Source organism: Lonchura striata, chromosome 6 (assembly GCF_046129695.1).
Source record: "Lonchura striata isolate bLonStr1 chromosome 6, bLonStr1.mat, whole genome shotgun sequence".
Classification (NCBI taxonomy): Eukaryota; Metazoa; Chordata; class Aves; order Passeriformes; family Estrildidae; genus Lonchura; species Lonchura striata.
The window spans coordinates 18515127-18537120 of record NC_134608.1 but is presented as its reverse complement, the minus strand read 5'-3'; the positions used below and the strand labels follow the sequence as shown (position 1 = coordinate 18537120).

At 35.6% G+C, this 21994-nt stretch overlaps 1 long non-coding RNA gene across 2 annotated transcripts; it reads right to left on the bottom strand.

The window, feature by feature from the left end:
* Positions 1 to 3105: 3105 nt before the first annotated feature.
* Positions 3106 to 21725, bottom strand: LOC110477177 (uncharacterized). Of its 2 annotated transcripts, XR_013340095.1 has the most exons (4): positions 21641 to 21725; positions 9859 to 9899; positions 8027 to 8110; positions 3106 to 3712 (listed from the first exon to the last, which is right to left on the bottom strand). It is a non-coding gene; the product is annotated as an uncharacterized LOC110477177 (long non-coding RNA). The 2 variants fall into 2 exon arrangements; XR_002466542.3 differs by lacking the exon at positions 8027 to 8110.
* Positions 21726 to 21994: the final 269 nt, after the last annotated feature.

The following is a 21994-nucleotide window of genomic DNA, read 5'->3' as shown; positions in this document are numbered from 1 at the left end:
TTTTAGGTCCCAGTACGTGCTTTTGTTTTCCTGAATGCTTGTTCCTTAGATATTAGGAAAAGGACAAATTGATTGCAGATTTTGAGTATGTTTTAGAACTGCATCACTTGCTTGAAAAATAAAAGTTGAATGAGTTCAGTCAGTAGTTGTAATCAAATTCTAACAAAAACCAAAACAGTGAATAAAAGTGTTTAAAAACAATAAAAACTTATAGATGGGGAGGGCAAGTGAATATTCAGACAAAGAGCAGACAAAGTGAATAGACAGACAAAGAGCACATGGAGCATGAGTCAGGGTTATTTTTAAACAAGCAAGGGAAATTGTAATCTTTCTTCTGTTGTGGGAACACTTCCCTGCTTTTGTTTTTGTTTAGATTTTTTTTTTCCTAAGGTAGTTATAAACCTATCACTGCATTTCAGACAGACACAGGCACTTGCCTACTGTCAATGCTCTTTGGCTCACAAATTTGGCAATACATAACTGATTCTTTTTTTGCTCTGTCAAGGTCTCTATTGTGGACTCTGATGCAGGCAAAGCACAGAAGCTTTGGTCAATTGCTGAAAATTCCTCAGCATTGCTACTGAGTTGACACAGCTCATCTGCCATACAGAGAATCTTCAGGCCCCTCTTCCAGAAAGACCATGGTGACAATGACTAAATGGAAAGGTTAGATGGCTATACTTTCATTGCCTCCAGCACTGCATTTTTCTAGTACCTTAATTAATATTGAACATTTCTGGTAAAAAACTTCCAGAAGCTAATGCATTTTTCCATACACAATTGCCCTGAATTACATATACAATATGTGCAGACATCTGCACTTCCCTGAACTCTGATATAGTTAGAAAAAAATTATTTTCTCTGATATTGAAAAGACACACATTTCATTACAATAACAGATGGACGTGTTGACCATGCTGACTTAATTCAGTGTTAGCTCTGAATCCTTTACCATTAAGCAGCAATTTAAAAATACTTGTCTAATACATCCCCATTTAAATCTGAAAATTTGAAGTGTCGCATTGTTGGTTCTCGATCAATAATATCATAATTATTGTAAAATCAAAATTCTGAAGACCACTAGAGGAATAATTATTGAAAATAAATAAATTATGGTCAATGAAGGGTCCTTAAATTGTTAACATTCTCCACTGTGTTGATAAACATTAAAACTAGAATCAAGCATCAACATTAGGAGATGGAAATCTGAGTTTCACTGATTTGAAATTACCATTTTTATGTACCATTTTCTGTCCATCAGTAGGAGAAAGGCAATTCAAGTTTGTCCTCACCATTTCTTAGCTATCCCTGAATCTTTGTGTGATGTTTCCAGAGAAAAAATCATATTTTTACTCACCACTGCTACTAAAAGACAAAAGCAGATCTCGTAAACTCTTCCCTCTCATGCTATTTCCTATGGATATTTAATGCTTCTCTAGTTGTCATTGTCTGTGAGAAATACTCAAACATTAATTTTAATTAAAGGAAATAGAATGAAAGAAACAAGAAGACTGTTTCCATATTACAGATTTACACTTTACAAATTTGCTGCAGAAAGGGCCCCTCTATCGGCTATAGAAAATTCCTGACAATTCTCAGCTAAACCCAGCCTCCCTCAGCCACAGAGAAAACAGCTAGTTAAAAAGAATTTATGAAATTCATTAAGATAATTGTTCTACCCAACAACTTTAGAAGTTCTTGCAGAGGCCTGAACTGTTCCATACTAAAATAATTGCCTAAAAGAAAAACATCTTAATTTTAGTAAAGAAGGCAGAGATGTATAGATGACAAATCATAAGGGCTGCTTCAATATTTACTAAGCAAATGACAGGAAAACAGAAAAGGGAATTGTTAAAATAATAATTTAATCTATGAAGTCTCATGAAGAACCTTGTACTTTGAAGAGAACTTTGTTTAGTCTCTCACCAAAAAATTAAAAGACTGAGAAGTATATGCTTACTATGTTTTAGACCAAATGAAGTAGCAATAACTCATTTAAAACTGTGTTTTCTGTACTGACCTGAAGTCTAGAGTTTCATTAGTATAAAGAGACCTTCAGGTTCTCTTTTTCCTTATGAACCTACTGAAATTTTCAAGATCTCCCTTTTTCTTTCTCTCTAAGATCTGATAAAAGAAATGTTTTTCCCTCATCAGTACAGAAGGAAACAAAGACAGATACAGATCTTAAGAAACTTGACATTTTGGAATCAAAAATTACAGTGCAACAAATTATTTTATAAAGAGTTTTCACACTACCAAATATGCTCTTGAGTCCCCAGTTTGTAAATATTTAATTTACTTGCTTGCATAAATGCATCAAGGAGGCTCCTCATCAAAACTTTATCTCTTTCTCTCCCCATTTTCCATTATGCTGTTGTCTGATACAGTACAAGCCTTGGCCCAAAATAATTTGATAAAATACGAAGAAAGAAATGTATTTCACACCATGAAGATAGACAAAAGAGGCAGGAAGAAGATATTTAAACTTATGTCTTACAAAGATCTGTGATTATTTGCATCTCTTACAAACTGGACCTTTAAATCTGAGTATAAAAATGGTAGGTTCAACTGATGTTAACTAAATGTTTCTAAGTTATACCAGAATAAAACATGGGCTATTGGGGATGCTCCAGTATGTACAGTTACCTTTGGAAGTCTGGGTGTAACAAGGAATTTGTTCCTCATGTATGTACTGATGTTGATGCCTGTACTTAGGACCACTTGAAGTATCCAATATATATCAGTTGACTACACAAGCAATATAATTTGTCTATCAAAAGTTTGCCTAAAATTACTTACAAATTTCAACCACATTGTCCAGATAATAGGATGTCAGAAAATATATTTTAATTGCTAGGAAATTGAATCATGAGAAAAGACAGCTCTTCAGGTCAGAAATGGCTTTGATGCTCAGCCTAACCCCTGTTCTCTGGCAGGGTTTTGTAGAATGACAGCAAACAGTGTCATCCTACCCCTAGGAATCTTCAAAATGCTGTTCACTTTTTAACTATTGACAGCATGGCTTAATTCATTAGAAATTCTTTCAACTTTTTTATTTAAGTAATCGTTCATTGCCCCCAAAGGAGTTTTAGCAAAAGTAGACAATTGATATGTAGTCAGTGATTTTTATTCTGCATAGCTTCTTAATGTTAAGTATGAATTGCACCACCAGCCTCTCAATGACATGTAGCAGGAACCATAATATTTTATTCTAATTTATTTGGCCAGCTTCTTAAGCAACTTGAAGACTTTCTAGACTTACTTCATTAACACAGAAGTTTTGCTTTCATTTGGAATTTTAAAATCTCATATCCATTTCTGTTGTTTTTTATGGTTTTATAAGGACCCAACTATCTTGGTGCACATAAATTTTTTAGGGCAATTCTTACTTTATATTCTCATTCTTTATCTTAGAACAGGCCTGGTGTGAGATGTCTCCTTTTTTCTGTATGTTTCATAAGAACCAGGCTGGCATGATTTTTTTAAAGGCTATTCTTGTTTCATACCTTTACTCTTGATCTTTGATCAGGCTCAGTATGAAATGTATTTCTTCTCTGATTCTTGTACTAATATCCATCTCTGCAATAGCCTATTTCCCATCTGTACTAGTAAGATCTTGTCAAACAAGCCAACAGGAGTCTGCAAGAGCTTCAGGCGCCTTCATCTCATCCTGTCTGTCTCCATTTTTCTTTAAGCAGTAGGAGAAAATTCCCTGAAAATGAACAAATACCTTTTAAATTTGAAACTACCACCAAAGGCTAATTAAAAGAACAGAATCTCAACAAAAGAGGATTATGTATTCTCCCTTTACATAAGAGAACAAAATTATAAAACATACAAAGTAAGAAATACATTGGAGTGCAATCAGATGTCAGAATTAAAGATGATTCCAAATTTTTTCTTCTCTTATATAACCTTAAATGTTTTGGGCCATCTAGGATAATAACTGTGCCTAACCAAAATTACAGCTGTTTTTGCAAAGAAATGTTCAAATAACTCCAAGGAGTCACTCATTAAAATAATGTAGTTGCTATTATCCGTAATATCCTAGGCAAGGTTTTATTTAGATGATGAACCACAGAAAGCTGCTTTGCTATCTTTAGAACACTGTTTTCAATAAACAATCTATGCCACTTAGGTTGGTAATGAGTACAGATCACTTCAGTCATTTGACAGGTTCCTTTTTCAATGAGGCCTGGTTTGAACAAACTTTGGTTACTCGTTTGTATTGCAACGTACAAGGAGCTATAGATAATTTACTTTTACTTATTGGACAGTTGATTGTTTGAATATTCTCTCTGCTATACCAATATCAATAATTCACTTCACCCCTGTATCTGAATTTTCCCAGAGTCACCTTGAATGTTACATGAAATTAGTGGCAGATGAATTGATATTCCTGAGAATAGTGCTGTTAAGAAATAACATTGAAATACAGTTTCTCATCCCACCACTCATCTACATTTAAATATGGATGGTCATTATCAGGTGATTCCCATTGCTGATACCTGTGGAATGATTTCCTATCTCTATTTTTGTCACTGATTCATTTCTTGCTTCACTTCAAAAGCAAGCTTCTAAAAAGCCAAAGTAGGAAGTTACATATATTCTAAAGAGCTTGAACTCCCTTCCCCCTACACAGTCTGCAATGTGCCAAATATGTGTGTGGTCTCTGTAGAAAAGGTATTAAAAACTATACACAGTAGCCATAATTGCTCACAGCCATTCTAGAAAAGCATTTGGTTGTTTATCTTATGCTTCTGAAGCTACTGATATTCCTGTCTGATCCCTAAAACTAACCAAGCTCAGTGCCATGCTAAAGCTCTTTATCTCTAACAGCACACTCTATTCAGAGAAAATAGCATGAGGAAGAAATGCATTACAATACTCTGGTAGCAGAGCCCATTGAGGCATCAAGTTATTGTTAAGCCCAGCACTCCTCTCTGTACTGAAAAATAAGAAGGAAAAAGCATTGGTAGGTGGCTGATCTGCATCAGAAAACAATGTTGTGCATTGTTTTAGAGGATAATATTAGGATGAGTTAGAGATCTATGGATTTAACAGGAGCAAAGATAGATGAAGCTCCTGGGAAGAATTTTGTTGTTATCATTTTTAACTATTGATGCCTACCAATGTCATATTGATCGAGAAGCAATCCATTTTGAATTATTTTTGGAATTTTTAAGTAATGCTAAAAAAAAAAGTTCACACACACAAATCCAGCCAAAAATCCAGCAACAAGTGACAGAATCAAATTTTTTTTTAAGTTTTTTTTACAATTTTACACTTCAGCATCCTGAAATGTAAAAAGTCACCCTCTATTTTTTCCTATATGTCTTAGGAAAAAAAAAAAAAAAAAAAACAACAGACAAACTTTACATTATCATTGGTATATTTCTTATTTCATAAAACAAAAGTTGAAGACTTGATTTACCAACACATATGGATATAAATTCATTTCTTAGTTTTACAACTTCAGTTTCTTGAAAAAGTCTGATTCTTTCAATTGATTACATTTTTTTTTCCTGAATGTTAGGATGCATTAAGGATGATCAAATGCTTTTGTATAGTGATTAACAATGAACAGAGAAATAATTAAATCAGAAGAGGAATGGAAAGATCTGTTGTTAGAACCCTATTCTTCACAAAGTCAGAGGAGAGAGGATTTTTTTAAACTGTATGTGATATGGGAATGAATTTACTCAAAAGTGTTGAGTAAAAAAAATTGATAAAATTTTTCTTTCTTCTTTCTCTTAATTTCTTTTTGGTGCAAAGTAGGAGTTCAAGAAATAAGATTTATTTTAAGGCAATTTAAAAACTGATTTATTCAGTGAGAGAGAAAAGACTGTATGGAAGGAATAAGTCAAAAAGAAAAAAAGCTAAACAAAAAAAATTGTCATCCTGACACTATAAAATATTGAGAAAGCCACTAGAGGGAAATGCTGTCATTTTCATATTTCAGGGCTTTCATTTAGCTTTGAGGAAAATTGAATAACATAAAATTTTCTCAATATTGTAAAGCATTTAACACAACTTTGCCATTTTCAAGGGACAAGTAATTTCAAAAGTCAACAAGCTCAAAGATGATGTTTGACAGAAAGGGTAGTTCTCTAAAAGCTGAAGAGTGGTCCAATGACTGCACTGGTATCCTGGGATTTAGAGTTCATAGTTTTGTCAAAAACTGTCTGTCTGATCTTGGACAAGTGACTTGATTTTATGCTGCATTTCCTCATCTGTAAAATGGGAAAGTGTAGCATTCATCTCTCTCAGAGGAAATTGCAAGGATAAATTTATCTATTGTCAAGAAGAAAGTTCAGGAAAAAAGTTTTCAATTAGGCATACAATGCAGATTTGAAATGTCATTGAGATTCAACTGTGGAAACAATTGTCTAAGCTGTTTAATGCAGTACCTTATGTAGCTTCAAATCATTGTAACTGCAAATAGCTATAAATAGCTACAAAAATCTTCAAATGCCACAAAGCACTAACACAGAAATTTCCAGTATCAGATTTCCAGTACAAATCATACAGAGATTAAAAAAATAATCACAGAATACTGTGATTACATATACTGAAAATATACAAGTGGGATTGAATAATGTGTTAACATACTAGCACATTTCTCAATAGAGAAATTAACATAAAATGAGGACAGTCTCTCCAAAAAAGTTTAAAAAACCTGCTTTAAGATGGGGTTTTGGTTGCTGTCTGTGCACTTGTCAAACAAGTAATTAGATCCTGCAACTTTTGATACATTTTAAAATGGCTCTCAAATTGTTCACCATGAATTCCAGTCACCTGTTAGGTCATGGATTAAAGAGGCCTGGTGGGGTTTTGTAGAAGGAAGGTGAGGAAACTCAGCTTTCTATACCTACAGAACATACTCCAAACAGTAATGCTTTGGAAGATTACATAGAACTGTACTTGTAAAGTGATGCAGTAATCAGATGTAACTATCAGGAAAAAAATACAGAAACAGCTACCTAGCTTGAAAGTGTTCAGCAGCCCTGCCTGTTTCCCAAGCCATGTATTTATCTGTTGCATGGCCCACACTGTTTCTATTAGAGCTATGAGCATGTTTATTTTTTAATCCATATCTTTGTCTGGGATCTCTTTTTAAAAGTTGTTGTTAAACACAACTGTGTGAACTGTACTGCACAGAAATTAATCTTGGTCAATTCTAGCACAAACTAGTCTAAGATAAGCACCTGAGTTTCATGCCATTCTTAGAAGCAGGTGAGCTCTAAATATAAAATAGTGGGGAGGGATAATAGCCTAGCATAATACTGAAACGTATTCTCATAGGAGTATTCCAGAGCAATTTCTTCTTATTTCATATCTACTGCATCCATTTTTGAACTCTTTAGTTCACCTTGAACTTGAAAGGTGTTCTTCTGCAAGCATTCAGACATGCACATCACCTGCCTGAAAGCAAGATGGATTCACTTCCACCCTGAAGTTTTGCCAGGAACATGTTCTAATTGACCCTACTCTTTGTGGTTCTGGATGAAGAAAACCTACCCAATTTTTTTTTTTCTCTTTGGTTGAATGTGACAGGGGAGGTAACCAATAGATTTTACTCTAAAAAAGTCAAGACAGTCTTTAAACAGCACTTTAAAGAAAAAGATATGTGTAAAATATTAGACCATACTTTTAACTTAATGCTGAAAGTATTGAAATTATACTTTAATATTCTGGTTCCCATATTATCAATAATTAAAGTTTTTATTTCCAGTATGAAAATAGATGTCCGGTGATTTTAAATTACAAAAATTCATGGCCAAAAAAATAGGTTTCAAGACAAAAGAGAGGAGTTACAACTGGTTGTGACCACTTGAGTAAAAAATATGTATAGCACTAACAGTATAGTAAAAGAGAAGAATATATGGAACACACTGCAATGAAATTTGTTTCAGCCTGATTAGGATACCTAATATGATATAGATCTCCAGCAAGTGCTGACAAGAAGTGATACTGTGATCTTCTCTGCTATGTCCTTTCCCTCTGATGTTTTAATGTCACTCACATGGTATTATCTGCAAATGTGCCTTCAGCTCTGGCTGGACCATGAGGTCCAGGAACAGCTTAGCTTCAGTGCTGCAAGTTCTTTCTGCATGAAATAAAAATATATGTTATTAAACTAATTTTAAGATCAAGACCTTTTTTCTCCCTATAAACTAGAAAAAGGCTATTGCCTGTCAGCCTATATATGTGTAACAACTTCCTACTAGATAGAACAGACACAATAAATACATTCTGGGGTCCAGTGCACAGATAGGTTAAAATTTGGATGATTATTTCTGTTGTCCTAGCTCAGTGCCAAGGTTGAGTTTATACAGGTACTCTGATGGTGCACATGAGTCCTGTTATCTCTGTTTGGTCCTCATTAACACACTAATACATCATTACTACATTGACAAGCAGTGCAGGTGTTATAGGGCAGTGATACTGTGAACCTTTCTAGTGGTGTATGCAATAGTCCACTTTCACAAGCCTGTTTCCCTTTTGCCTCTGAAAAAGAGTTTGCTCTGTGGTCCATTGACTTCTTGGCTGGAGTAAACCTGCTAATGAGCTGAGTCAAAGCTGTCAGACAACTTCACAAGTGTTAGCAAGAACAGATGTTAAGTATCTGTGGCAGAGATAAAGCAATTATACAAATGGGAGTGGTGTTTTGTCTTTTAAGGAATTCTCATCCTTTGAACATGCAGATTCAAGGGTTCATTTACATAATGTACATATTACCTCCAAAACATAACCAGAGCATGCTCAAAAGCAGAAGATGCAGTAAAGATTTTTAAAGAGATGTTATCATCTTGAAAGTCCTTGTTGCTCTCTCCCATCTCTGAAAATCTAAGCTTTTCATTTTATTGTCATATTGGAGAAGAAAAGCAAACCAGACCTGAAATATTTGTATTGCTTCTGACATGGTTCATTTCAAGATGTCTGTCTGAATTCCCAGTATGCTCCTTTGCCTGGTTTAGCATCTCCTGTTCTCTGCCCTGTGAATTGTGAATTCTATTTACATGGCATTATAAATAGCACTATCTCTTTCTTTTAAGTGTCTGTACCTTCATGATCTGTCTTCAAAAGAACTGAGAACTCATTGTTATTGTTCTGTATATGAGTTATCATATCTGTGTTTAATCTGCATTCAGTCTTGTACTTTTCCTTTTCTATTCTACCACAGTAGTTTCCTCTACTTTTACTTAGCTCAGATGTCTAAAAATCTTTTCCTCTTTGAATTTTTCTTTTATAGAACAGGGCATTTTCCTGAGTTAACTCCGTATGACATTTGGAATCACTGAGAAAACTCTTATGACTTGCACAGTTTTTGTAATTTTCAGTTTCAGGTTTTCCCAATTTGCAGCTTCAGGTTTTTGCTTATTTCCTCCAGGTCCTCTCTTTTATGTTTGTTCATAATTATTAAAATTGTTTATTTTAATTCCTATTCATTGAATACCACCTCCATCCATATTTTGGTCACTTACTTATTTCAAATGATGCTTCAGCTGTCCTGTTTACTGGATAGAAATAGATGAAAGCATGCTCTTTAAAAAAAGCTACATCATCTAATTTCAAAAAGAAGTCCTCTGCTCCTTATATTATCCCTGTAATTGGCAATAAATGAAACAGATACTGAAAATACCTAAACTATTTTTTTTCCTGTCCATAATTCTATTGTTGCTGGCTCTTGGCTTTGTGTATATCTACATTCAAGCTGTGTGCCTTTTCTCTTCTGTGCTGATAAAGTGTGTTCATATGATAGTGATATGTGCTGTTCTATTCTGTTGCAATCTAACACTATGTAACACTAACCAACTAAATGCAGAACTTTGGAACTTTAATTTCTATACTCACCCTTTCTTGTCCTTCTGTTCCACTCTGTCCTCTTTTTTTAGCTGTAAGACAAAATTTCACATCCAAACTCTTACTTAACAGTGTTTCTTTAACTTACATTTGTTCCATCCATTTATCACATGTGGCTCTAATTTCAGGGTACTATGTGACATGATTCAAGCCTTTTATTTATTTTCCGTTCATTGCGTGTTTTATGTTTTTGCCTTTGAATTTTCTTTTAGAAAATCCCCACATTCTTTTTTATTTATAGTTATTTCTCTTTTTTTTCACCTTTTATTACTTAATATTGTCTTTAATTTTCTACACCAGACAATATATTCAGGCTGGTTAACTACATCATGCTAGTTGACTAATTTAGATTCAAACTGCATTCCCATCTTCTTTTACTTTAGAGACTGTCTATGCCGTTATAAAACTGGATTTTTCTTTCCTAGGTTCATAGATTTATAAGACAGAAAAGAAAATTAATTTGCCTGTTGTTTCCCACGACCATTGTGTTGGCATTGGAGAATTATCTAAAGAGCAATAAGGTACATTTGGTTTTTCTGACATAAAAAGGAGCAGAGTAACTGTAATTAAAAGACAAGAAATAAACTGTATTTCTGGCTTACTTCCAGGTAGACTGCTATAATTTAGTATCTTCTCAAGAATAAGTGTGCATTTCCATAAGATAAGGATAGAATAAGGGTATCTATCCTTTCTTAGGTATCTTTGGGAAATTCTGCCAGAAGACAATACAGATTGATTGATGGGGGGAGAGGACACCATTCTGTCAAGATTACATTTTACTAAGGATTAGATCAGAAGAACTTGGTTTCTATTCAGGCACATCCTTAACCTCAAATTTACTTTTGAACTTGAGAAGACAAAATACTGTGTAGTTTCCTTCTTTGAAAAGGAGATAGCACTGCTCTTCAGGAAAAATACATTTTAATGTCAGGCTCTGTTTCTATTTGAGGGCCTGAGATACCACACAGACTGAACACCCTCCATTTAGAAAGAAAATAAGAAAAAAAATAAATCAGTATTTGATCTCATTAGTTACTTGAACTTATGTTGCTATTTGATCTTATTCCTTAGGGCTTTATTTTTTTCCATTGCTAATTGTTTCATTGTAGGCTCAATTCACATTAACATAAATGAGAGTTTGATCTGACTTTTTGAGTTATTTTCTACCTGCTTTTTAAAGTCACAGAGTCTATCTTAGTGTCTTAGTTTCTTCCAGACATTCCAGACTTCAAAGTGCAAAAGGTTTCTGTAGGGTAAAACAAATTGAATAATATCAGTTTACAATAATAATTTTTTAAAACCTAATAACATTAGATAATTCAGCATCTTTAAAATATATTTTTCTTTTATGTGTTGGATGCATTGCACTCTAAATTAACATTTAGGAAACCAAAGCACTACTGTGAAAAGAAAGATTATCAATAGAAGCAATGAAACATTAATTTTATAGCATTATTTTGACATATAAAGGAAAGTCATAGCATTCAAAATAGATGACATAAAACAGAGTTGTATGCATTGCAGATTCATAATCCTAATTTTCTGCTTCAGTCCCTGTAGTCTGACAGCTTCATGAGTCTCTGTACTAATTAAAATTTCATAAATGATGTCATAAAAACCTCAGATTCTAATGTTTATATCAACTATAACTTGATCCAGATTTTGTTTTGTTTTCATGCCAAAGACCATACAAAAGCTTTCTTTTCTTTTTCTGAAGCTTCTGTTGATATAATTTCCCACTGAGTAATATCTTATTTTACCATGATAATAGTTGTTTTCTTCCTCTTGTGAGTAAGATAATTAATCACAGCATCACACTTTGGATGTGCACAGTCCCCTTTTCCAGTAGTTGCTCCAGCTACTGTTTAAAAGGGAGTATTTCAGCTTTCATCATTTCTCATTCAGCTCAACAAATATGAATTTTCACTGGTGCTTGATATCCTTTATATTTTTGCATTTATGAACAGAGCAGAATGTAAAATTGCAATCAAAAACAGTCGTAGTGTCTCTCCTATCTAATGAAAATTGTTCTGAGCAGGGGGTGAGGGATGCAAAAAGCAGCAAAAGGGATCTTTTCAGTCATATTCTCCTTCAAGTTGAACTCTTTCCATCTTGTCCTGTCACTACATGCTCTTGTAGATAGTCTTGCCCCAGTTTCCCTGCAAGTTCCCTTCAGGCACTGAAAAGCCACAAAAGCCTTTTTTGTTCCAGGCTGAACAATCCCAACAATCCCAATTCTCTCATCCTGTCCTCACAGGAGACATGCTCCATCCCTCTGATCATCTTCTTGGCCTCCTCTGGACTTCCTCCAACAGGTCCTTCCTGTCCTGGGCACCCCAGAGCTGCTGCAGCGCTGCAGGTGGGGTCTCACAGAGCAGAGCAGAGGGGCAGAACCACAGACCATGGAGAATGGTGGGACCTACAACCAGAAGAGGATCAACTACAGCATGGGGCAAATGGACTAAAAAGACAAATTAATTCAGATCTTATCCAAGCTAGTTCAATGAACTTCATATCTGACAGCCACCTGAAGTTCATGATTTAGGATAATCTAAAAATTCAGTTCTAATCAGGAAAAGAACACTACTGTCTCTACTGTTGTATCTTTCAGTACCTTTCTACTAGCCCAGCTAACTGCTTGCCTTTATCTATGCCTTCCAGATAAATTGAATTTAAGATATGAGCTCAGGTATCTTTGAGTTTTACATGTGTAGCAAACTTTGAATTTCACTAGGGATCTAGTATATTGAAGACAATGTTCCATGGAAACCATAATTCCATGCATGGAACAGGAGTTTGTCATAGTAGATTTAGTCCCCTTAAATAGTAGCTAAATTACAAATAATAACAAAATTCAACAACAGAAAATATTTCTGAAGCAAACAGCTCCTGCAGTCAGTTATCAGTCCCTTAAACGGTGGAGAAATTTTGTCCCTGGGTCTGGATCAGGTCTACTGCACTTAAGGGTAGACTATTTGTCATGGGCAGAGGAAATTTACTGCTAAGTTTTTAGAGGGCAGAGAAGAAAGTCAGTCTAACAAACACCATCCTCTGTCTTTGGAAAATGTTTCTAAATGCCATTTCCAAACTATGTGGAAGCTTCTCATCTGTTACTCTCTCCTAAAAAAATTATGTCACTGGTCTGAGTTTTTTCACTTTTTCGTGGGATAAAAGATGAAAGACCAATTTGTTGCATCAAATGACTCCCTTCAAATCACTAACACTGTAAAATATAAAAACAAATGTTAGCTTGTTTTCTTCCCTTTCCTTCATGCTGCGTCTTCCCCCTTTTTTTTTTTGTGCCCACTTTTCATTCTGTGAGATATGTAGTACTGAGAATAATATAACCCCTTCTGGCAGCAGAACATGGTTTCCATAAGAGTTTATTGTTTTTTTCCTTTTTAATTTTTTTATCAATCTATATGAATCCCAAAGGACTTCAGCCTTTGATAGAAACTGTAGTCAAGATATATTGTGGGTCTAGTTCTTCCATATTTCTATTCTACTTATACTGTGTATTTAGTTCCCCAGTGCCTAGTTAAATTAAAATATAAGTACAATATATGTTCATGTAGTATTCTGAAAATGAATTTGTTTTGTTCTCTAACAAACTACCCTCTTTAGTATTATACACACATAAAAGTGTGTGGAAGTGTTCTAAGATGAAAAGAAAAAAAGAAAATATTTTTCCATTTAATTAAGAAATATATATTTTACATGAAAAATTTAACGCCTTCAAGTTAGTCTTTTCAACTACTCTACACACATATCTTTAGGGTGTTTTCTATTGCCCTGTAGCCCAGGTCAGCCAGTGAGGTCCCATCTGTAATCAATAGAGACAGCAACCTTTTGCCTCTAATGCTGTAATTTCACAATCAATTCACAGAAGCAGCATCTGGCACTGATGCCAAAAGAAGTGTTTCTATTGCCTCCCTTTCACCTCCCTCCCATCTTTTCCCTCTGGGAAAGCTTTGTGTAGCTGGATAGTGAACAAAGTTGGTGAATTGATCTTGCCTAAAACTAACATCACAAAAATCCACTGTTTAGTTTTAACCAGAAGGTAAATGCTTGTCCTGACACAAAGGAGAATTAGAACCCTGACAGCTTAATCTGGTTTAAACTGATTGTAAAACTACAGCATTGCATACCTGGCTTTGAAAATGGGTAATTGCCTTTGAATATGGTCATTTTTATCCCCTATTAAAGATGTCTGCATGACTACTTTAGCCTTTTAAGAGCTAGGCAGTTTGTCTGAAGTTCAAGGAAATTAATTCCCTCCCTCAAAGTGATTTACACAATGACAGAAAGAGTTGGCACTCCTTAATTCTCTTTATGGTGCCAGTGACTGTGTTGTGAGTCTGAAGGAGAATACCCTTATTTTAATCAATTTACCTGCATAATCTGAATTAACTTATCTGTATTTACCTTTATTTCTGTATTTGCTGTAAGACAAAAAGAGAATATGGCTCAGTCATACATACTTAGCTGTATTTTAAATCTGTTGTTTACTGCCTCCAACTGTAGATTTCACTATAGTATTATTGAATTCTAATCCTTGAAAAATCTTCCCAAAACATAATTTACACAGACCCTTTGTAAAAATGTTAATTAACATCTGTGCTAAGTAAGGTAGGTGTAAGTCTCAATGCTTTTCAATTTACTAGGTCAGAAATGGAGTAGTTAAACAACAATTCAGAAGTTTAAAGAATCAAAAGCAGTTGCTTCTGCTAGAGGTCATAAAAAAGTTAGACTAGTCTTAAACAAGAACAACAGGCATTGTGAAAGTCCTCAGCTTATCATACCCCTATGAGTTCTTACCTTAGTAATAGTAAGAAAGAATAAATAACTAAATGACTACATATGTCCCCAGAATGGCATTTAAAAATTATTTTATGAACTCAGTATGACAGACCATGTCTGTGGGTGAACATGTTCTACATTTCTTACTCAAAATCAAGGAAGGGACCGAGGGCTGGCTTAAATAATTTGACATGAAGCACAGACCACAATGCAGAAAATTTCAACTCTGAATTCTTTACTGAACAAAGAAATTAGGAAATGTAGTATGAAAAGAAGTGCTTAAGAGGAGTTTTTAGGCCCATATTCAATGCAGGGAATCTGTGAGGCTAAACAAAGTAGCCTACTACTCTGTCAGAAGGGACTGTGAGTAATGCACCTCATTTAACACGCCCTCATCAGCCAACAGTGGAGGCACAATGGATTCACAGCCTTGCACAAAGTGATTACAAAAGTCATTTCAAAATCTAGAGGTGCCATTTTTTCTGTTGCTTACAAGAATCTAATAATTTGCTTAAGTTAAAAAGTATAGTTAAACAGAGAGTATTTGTCAGGATTATTTTGGGTCTTGGGGCCATGAAACTGTGCTCTCAGAAAGATTTCTACTATTTAAGCCAATTTTCTTTTAGTGCGATGTCTTAAAAATTTGAGTTAAACCATTATTTAAATTTCTATTTTTTTTATTCCCAGAATATGTTGCAGTGTGTTGAAGTAGACCCCTACTTTTTGCCTCATGTTTTTTACCTTTCACTATTTGTATCTACCAGATGAAATATATAAAACAGGATCTAAATTTTGTAAAGGTTTGACTTAGGTTGAGAAGAATAGAGGAAAACTGATAGCAGACACCAAATTTATGGTAAATATATGAAAATGTAGTTTACACCAGTACTGATTTTTTATTTGGGTGGTTGAAAAGGTGAATTAAGTAAAAAATCTGTCATATAGACATTCTCTCTATGCTCTCTTTCACCCAAATATAGCAGACATATCTTGGAACAAACAGCAAAACTTCTCTGAAGTTTTTAGGCAAGCAAATACTGTCATATCACATTGATTTCTATAGGTTTAGAACTGTAGCAAGCAATACCTAGTTTAGGTTTAATTCTCAATAAATGCAGAATAACAGTAAAATAAATCATACTGATGAATAAAGTACATCCAGCCTTTTGTCTCTGCAGTGCTTCATTCTCAAATACCAACTTTCTCATAGTACAATGATTAGAGAAGAAGTGGTTTTGTAGGAGAATGGTGACAAGCACTTGAGTGTTTAATAGACAAGCTCCTACAAAGTTGTACTTGCTTTAAAATGTGCAAACTGTGCTGATTTCTGAAGTGTTTTCAAGGGAGCATCACAGCAGAAGTTGATTGCTTTTGTTATATATTTGGAAGGGCATTTGATAAGAGTAACTATGAAATACCAGAAATACATATTTTCTTTCTTTTAGTTTCTCTTTTCCATAATTAGCCTGTGGATTTTCATGTATGTTCCTGGTAGACCAATTCCATGACAAAACAATGATCTGTGGTGCTCTTTGGTTCCCACCTTAAATACAGCCAAGGACTGCAACCTGGAGTCTACATGAGGGATACAGAACAGCATGTTGACAACTGTGCCAAAAATAAAGTCAGGGAAACTACATGTGCTGATGAATCCTAAAGAGCAAGAAGCATTCCATTTATTTTATTAAGCTAATGCTCTGGCCCAGAAGTGAGACCTCAGACTTGAGGTTTGTGAGGTGTTTCACTGTTGTCTTGAAAGTCACTGAGCCCTGATGACAATTGCCTGACTGCCACACACTCAGTATTATTTTCTCTTCACTTCCTTTAGTGCACTAAAGGAATGTCCCAAGAGAAACAGTCCCTGAGGGTCCTGAGGCCAGTGTTACACTGATAAATGGACCAGACTGAAGCCCTTCACTGGCCTGAAGGCAAAGGTCCAGCCCGTGGGGCCAGGCTCCTTCCTGTGTTTCCCAACTGATGGAGTCTCACCCAGAGTGAGTGCCAGGACCCAGCTGAGGTCCAGCTCTCCCTTGAGACATTCCTGAACATCATCTGCTGAAGCTGAAATGGAGCCCCGGGGCAGGGCAGAGGGGCTGGGGCTCCTGGGTCCCTGGGCAGGGCAGCCGGGACTCCTGGCAGCAGCAAGGAGGAAGAGGAGGGTCTCTTCTTTGGCTCAGCCTGCATTGCCTGGGAACATGGACTGCAAGGTATGGATCATTCTTTTCTTAGATATGTTTGGGGTGCTAGAGTTTTCTGTGATTTGATCTGTGATAAGAAGAGGGAATTAGGCACTGAAATTCCTGTTACATTGCAAAGGAGGATTCTCCTTATGGGCCACAAGTTGGTTTGACCTTTGGGCTGGAAGCCAGATCAAATGAGCTGTAAAATAAATAACAGGGTGAACACCTCTGATTTTCCAGCTTTTCTTGCTTTGAGGAATATCTCTTTATTCTTCCTTAAGATGTTCAATTTTCTGCAGATGAAACCCAGTTCATCAGAAGATCTGTTGCTTTTTTAGCTACAAGATCAGGGGGTGTTGTATAGTTTTTCTTTGCTATTTTTTCAGAAGGAGAAATTCCCTGTTGACATGTTTCTTTATTAAGTGACATTAGAATAAAACCTGATGTACAAGGTAGTTTATTAATCACATTTTTTTCTATAAAAGGCTTTATTTTTCATATCTTTACTTGCATAAGTTGAAGCCAAAATTTTATTATTTGAAAATTTAGAAAATTTATGTTCTGTAGCACTTATTCTTAAGCCTTCTAAAAGAAAGGATTATTAGAGAGATAATTAATAACTCTTTCATCAAAAAAATGGGAAAAATATTCAAATATCTGAAGTTGCTATGTCAACATTGTAAATTCTCAATGTTCCATTTCAAGAAATCTTTACTAGTCTAAAAGAGATTTCCATTTTTATTTAAATTTAATAATGTATTTAAATTTTAAAAGTCTACATATTTCTATATCAGAACACTGTAATATCATGTCCGTGAAAAAAAAAAAAATTGCCAAAAAAAAAAGGAGTATAAGAAAAATGAAAAAATCTTGAGACATTGTCTAAGGAGATGAAATACAAAGAAAAAATGTTTATTAATAACTTGGTATTGTTACATATTAGCAATGTTTTCCTCACATTTCATACACAAATTTTATCTTTCCAGCATAACTTAAAAAAGAAAGAAATTTTCAAGTCTAACTTCCTCTTGTTTTACATCCTTTCATAGGACACAGGTCATTTGCCAGGAGCAGAACATTAATTTAATGAATCACAGGTAGCCTCAGCAATATGCAATTTTTAAAATGAATTCTATACTGGAATAGATAAAGAACAGAATGTCACACATGCTGATTTTGTACTTTCAAAATGTCTCTTAAATCAAGCCTGGAAACGAAGTGAGAAGACCATTGAATGATAACTGATTAGGATGATATCACGCATGCCAGTCACAGAAAAAGCACCTGTAACTGTGCCGACTTCATTTTCTCTTGGCCCACGGTAATAGCTGTCAACCTGCAGAACCCCTGATAGCAGAGTGATAGGGGAAACAATAGCTGAGCATGTGGTGCTGAATACAAAACAACAGCCTTTGAAGCAAAAAATGTAGATGAGGCAACGATGAAAGAAATTTGGGTCTCAAGTGACAGAAATATTTAGGTTGTAAAAGTGGCTTTAAGAGGTTTTTTGTATAAGATTTATAAATATGTTTGTTTATTTTAGGAAAATATGAGCAGGGAAATTTGAAGAATATACAAATAGTTTAATTTCTGTGGTTTAGGGAAGAAATCTTGTTCATAATGAAATACTGTAGGAAAAGGAGCTTGAGTTAGCTTTATGATTGTTTTAGAAAACAAATTATATCATTACAGAGCAATAAATTGCCTGTATTTGAATAGCTTTGTGGTTATTCACACAACACAGACCCCTGCAAATGGAGAATGTTGAAAGCACTGAGCCTTACATGACTGGAAAAAAAGAACTTGTGTGTTTCCTGATATTCAGCCAGAAATTTTACTTTATGGTTCTCTCTGAGACTTTGGAATAACCAAGAAAAGAGAGTAATTTAACACATTTTCACAAATGTGCTGCTTAGGCAAACTCTACTGAGAACCTCTGCATTAAAATGCAAATGATGCAGTCACTGATGAAGTCAAGGGCAGTGGCAGGGAGATGATGATGAGTTCACACAGATCTGAGCATTCAAAGCAAGCATCCCCCAGATTGTGCAGACCACTCATTATTGTAGCACTGCACATGCACATGCACTCTCCCCAGGCAACACCTTTTTTGTCAGATTTCTGCAGAGCATCAGGACTGGGTTCTACTTTTCTTCAGCAATGAAATAAGAGACCAATTGGGACCCAAACCCTGTTTGTGCTAGTTTGGTTAGGGCATTCAGCGCTTATTATGGCGGAAGCACTATGGAATCCGTCATTTCAGTATTCATCCCTCAAATATTTACACTAAAATTTAAGTTTCCCATGTTGCAGATACAGCTGTCTTTATGGGTATTAAAACCTGCCAGCATCCACACATCACAATGTGCTAACAATCTAACTTACGGCTCAGCAGTCTGGAAAATAAAAGATATTATTATTGATGAGCCTGTTTATCTATTCACGCCTCATTCCTTTGACCTTTAGGGGGAAGTCTGGAACAGATTGATGTTCATGGCACCAATCTGATGTCATGCCAGCCTGCTGACCATATCGTTGTTGAATCACTCAGCAAAGTTGGGAAACTTTTCTTTTAAACAGCATAAATGATAAAGATCACCAATTAAGGAGATTCTCTGTGCTCTCCAGCCAATTGCAGTTTACACTGTGGAGACAACAGGCTCAGTCAGCCAGAGTGGGAAGCACTCTCATGCTGACTGCTGGAGGAAGGATTTATTGTTCTCCCTGCTAGAACCAGGAATATCTGTTCTGTTTCAGCTAGGTGACCATTGCAGATCAGGCAGAGGGAACTGACATAGCAGGCTGTAGGGGAGCTGCAGGTGTTCAGGTCCCAGCCTCTCCCAGAACAATATTCACTCAGAGGATGCAGAGCTTAAAAGGCCCTCGGTGTACACAGAAAGTGCCAGAGGTAGCTGTGACTATTGTTAATGAGTGGTAGAAGAATAATTCTCTCTGCTCTATGTGTATGTGTATGTGTATTTTCATTCACAGTGGTAACTTTCAATTCAATACCCTTTATAAAACCTCCACAGTGACTAATTATAAGAGAACTAGGAGCATCTACTATTAGCAGAAATAGGATTGTTATTCAATAACCTTGTGAGGTTGCACATCCAATGACATTCTGAATCTGTAGTTATTAGATGGGGGGTCTAGTGAAGGTTATTTCAGATTGCTGCTGGCGTCTTGCTGCTGAGCTCTGTATATTCAATGCCACAGTGTCAGCAGCTTGAAATTCCCTGTCTGGATTTTACACAGTTGATAATCTTCAATTTAGAACTGTTTGCAAAGAAAGAGAATGAGAATGAAGTGTTTTCAAAATAGGGGCATTCTGTGCAACTCTCTATCTAGGGGCAATCCTGTCAGTACATTCTCAGGCACTGCTCACCTGCAGCAATGACTCATGTACCGAAATAAACAATTTGCTGAAACTGCTGAGATGTGTGCTGATGCTGATTAACAGACTGCAGATATTTGGAATTGCCTTTGTATTCAGTACATGGCATTGTTTGAACAAAAAGTAGCACCAAGTATACTGGTGTGCCAAAGATTTCTACAGACCCAGATCTTTGCCTTCTCCTGCTCTCTGAAAGCAAGACCACCACTGCATTTCAGCATTACAGAAGCAGGGAGGATTTCATTTTCACACTGTGAGGATGTTGAAGGAAGAACAAACCAGCAAAATAAAAAACGGACTAGTCTTTACAGAGAGCAGTCTTCGGGGCACTGGTTTAATTCCATTCCAGAAGGTGACAAACAAAGCCAATAAATTAATTTCCAGCCCCAACATCTGTGTTTTTGCAATAAGAGACTTACCAGTCCCAGACGATTCTTAGACAAATGACTTTGAATGGCTGTTTTCATTGGAAAGAAAAGGCAGCCCTTCCCTTCTCTACATAAAAGTTCTGCTCCACGATCCATTAGTTGTTTCCCAGTAATTTCTTTAAAATTTGTTTGTTGGAAAAAGACCAGAAAAAATTTAAAATTGTTACTCGGAGGAAGTGCAGCAAATGCAACCTATGTCAACCTCATTAAGGATCTGTACTTAAGATGGAAAAGCCAGATGAGGGCAAAAAACAAGACAGAAAACAATTTTCTCAGAGCAAAATTTAGCATACACTGGACTTTGCTAGGGCACTGTTCTGAGCTGATTGACATGCATAGAATCTGCTTTGGACCATCTAGAAATGCTTCACTATGATTTCAGGGAGGTTTCTTCTGTGTGTATGCTCTCAGAGTTTTCCAGGATCTGCCCCGAAGTTGCTCTGCAGACAGGCAGCCTTGTTTCATTGGAAACTTGCTTCATTTTGCAAGCAGAGGTTAAGATATGCTTCAGGATTTGTTTCTTTCCCAGACCATTTTCACTATCTTCCCTTTCTTTAGACAGAAACAGTAACTTCAGAACAATGATTCAGAGATTTTTATAAGCTGATTGCACTTTTTCATTTTAATTGAAGAGTCATACCACGATTGTGCATATAGAAACAGAATCTGGATTTCTATAAAATTTTAAGCCTGTTTTAGAATTGCCAAACTCTTTCATGTTCCTGCTATAAAATTATCTTTCATTAATCCTTCTTACATAGACAAAGAGCTCTTTTCTGTAACCAGAGTTGAAAAACTGTCCTCCTTCATTCAAATCTGTTAACACTGATCATTAAAATCATACTGTGATCTTGAAGCACAGATAGTGCAGTGCCTCACACATGGCTCATTGCAGGGTGATGTGTATAACCTGACAGAACAAATAAGAATATATAAACACTAGAAATTATATATACTAATTCACTTACCTGAGGAACCAAAGCAGCCCACTTCTGATTGCCTTCAAGGCTTTCAAGGACAACTCTAAGCCCATTCTCAAAGCTGGACTTGTTCAGTACCCACAGTGCTTGGAGGAAAATCTACATTTTGGCATGCAGAATGCTCAAGATTAGGAGCATGCTGATACTCAATCCTCTATTAATATAGACCAAAATAGCCCATTCTGCACTGTGAGCATATGGAAAACAGGGAGATAAACAAAATTGAGATATAAAAAATGAAGGTTTGGTTTCCTGTGTTCACTATATTTATTGCTATGGGTGCAATCTATTTCACAGTATGTTGCAGAATGGAAATCTAACCCCTTTTACAAAACTAAAATA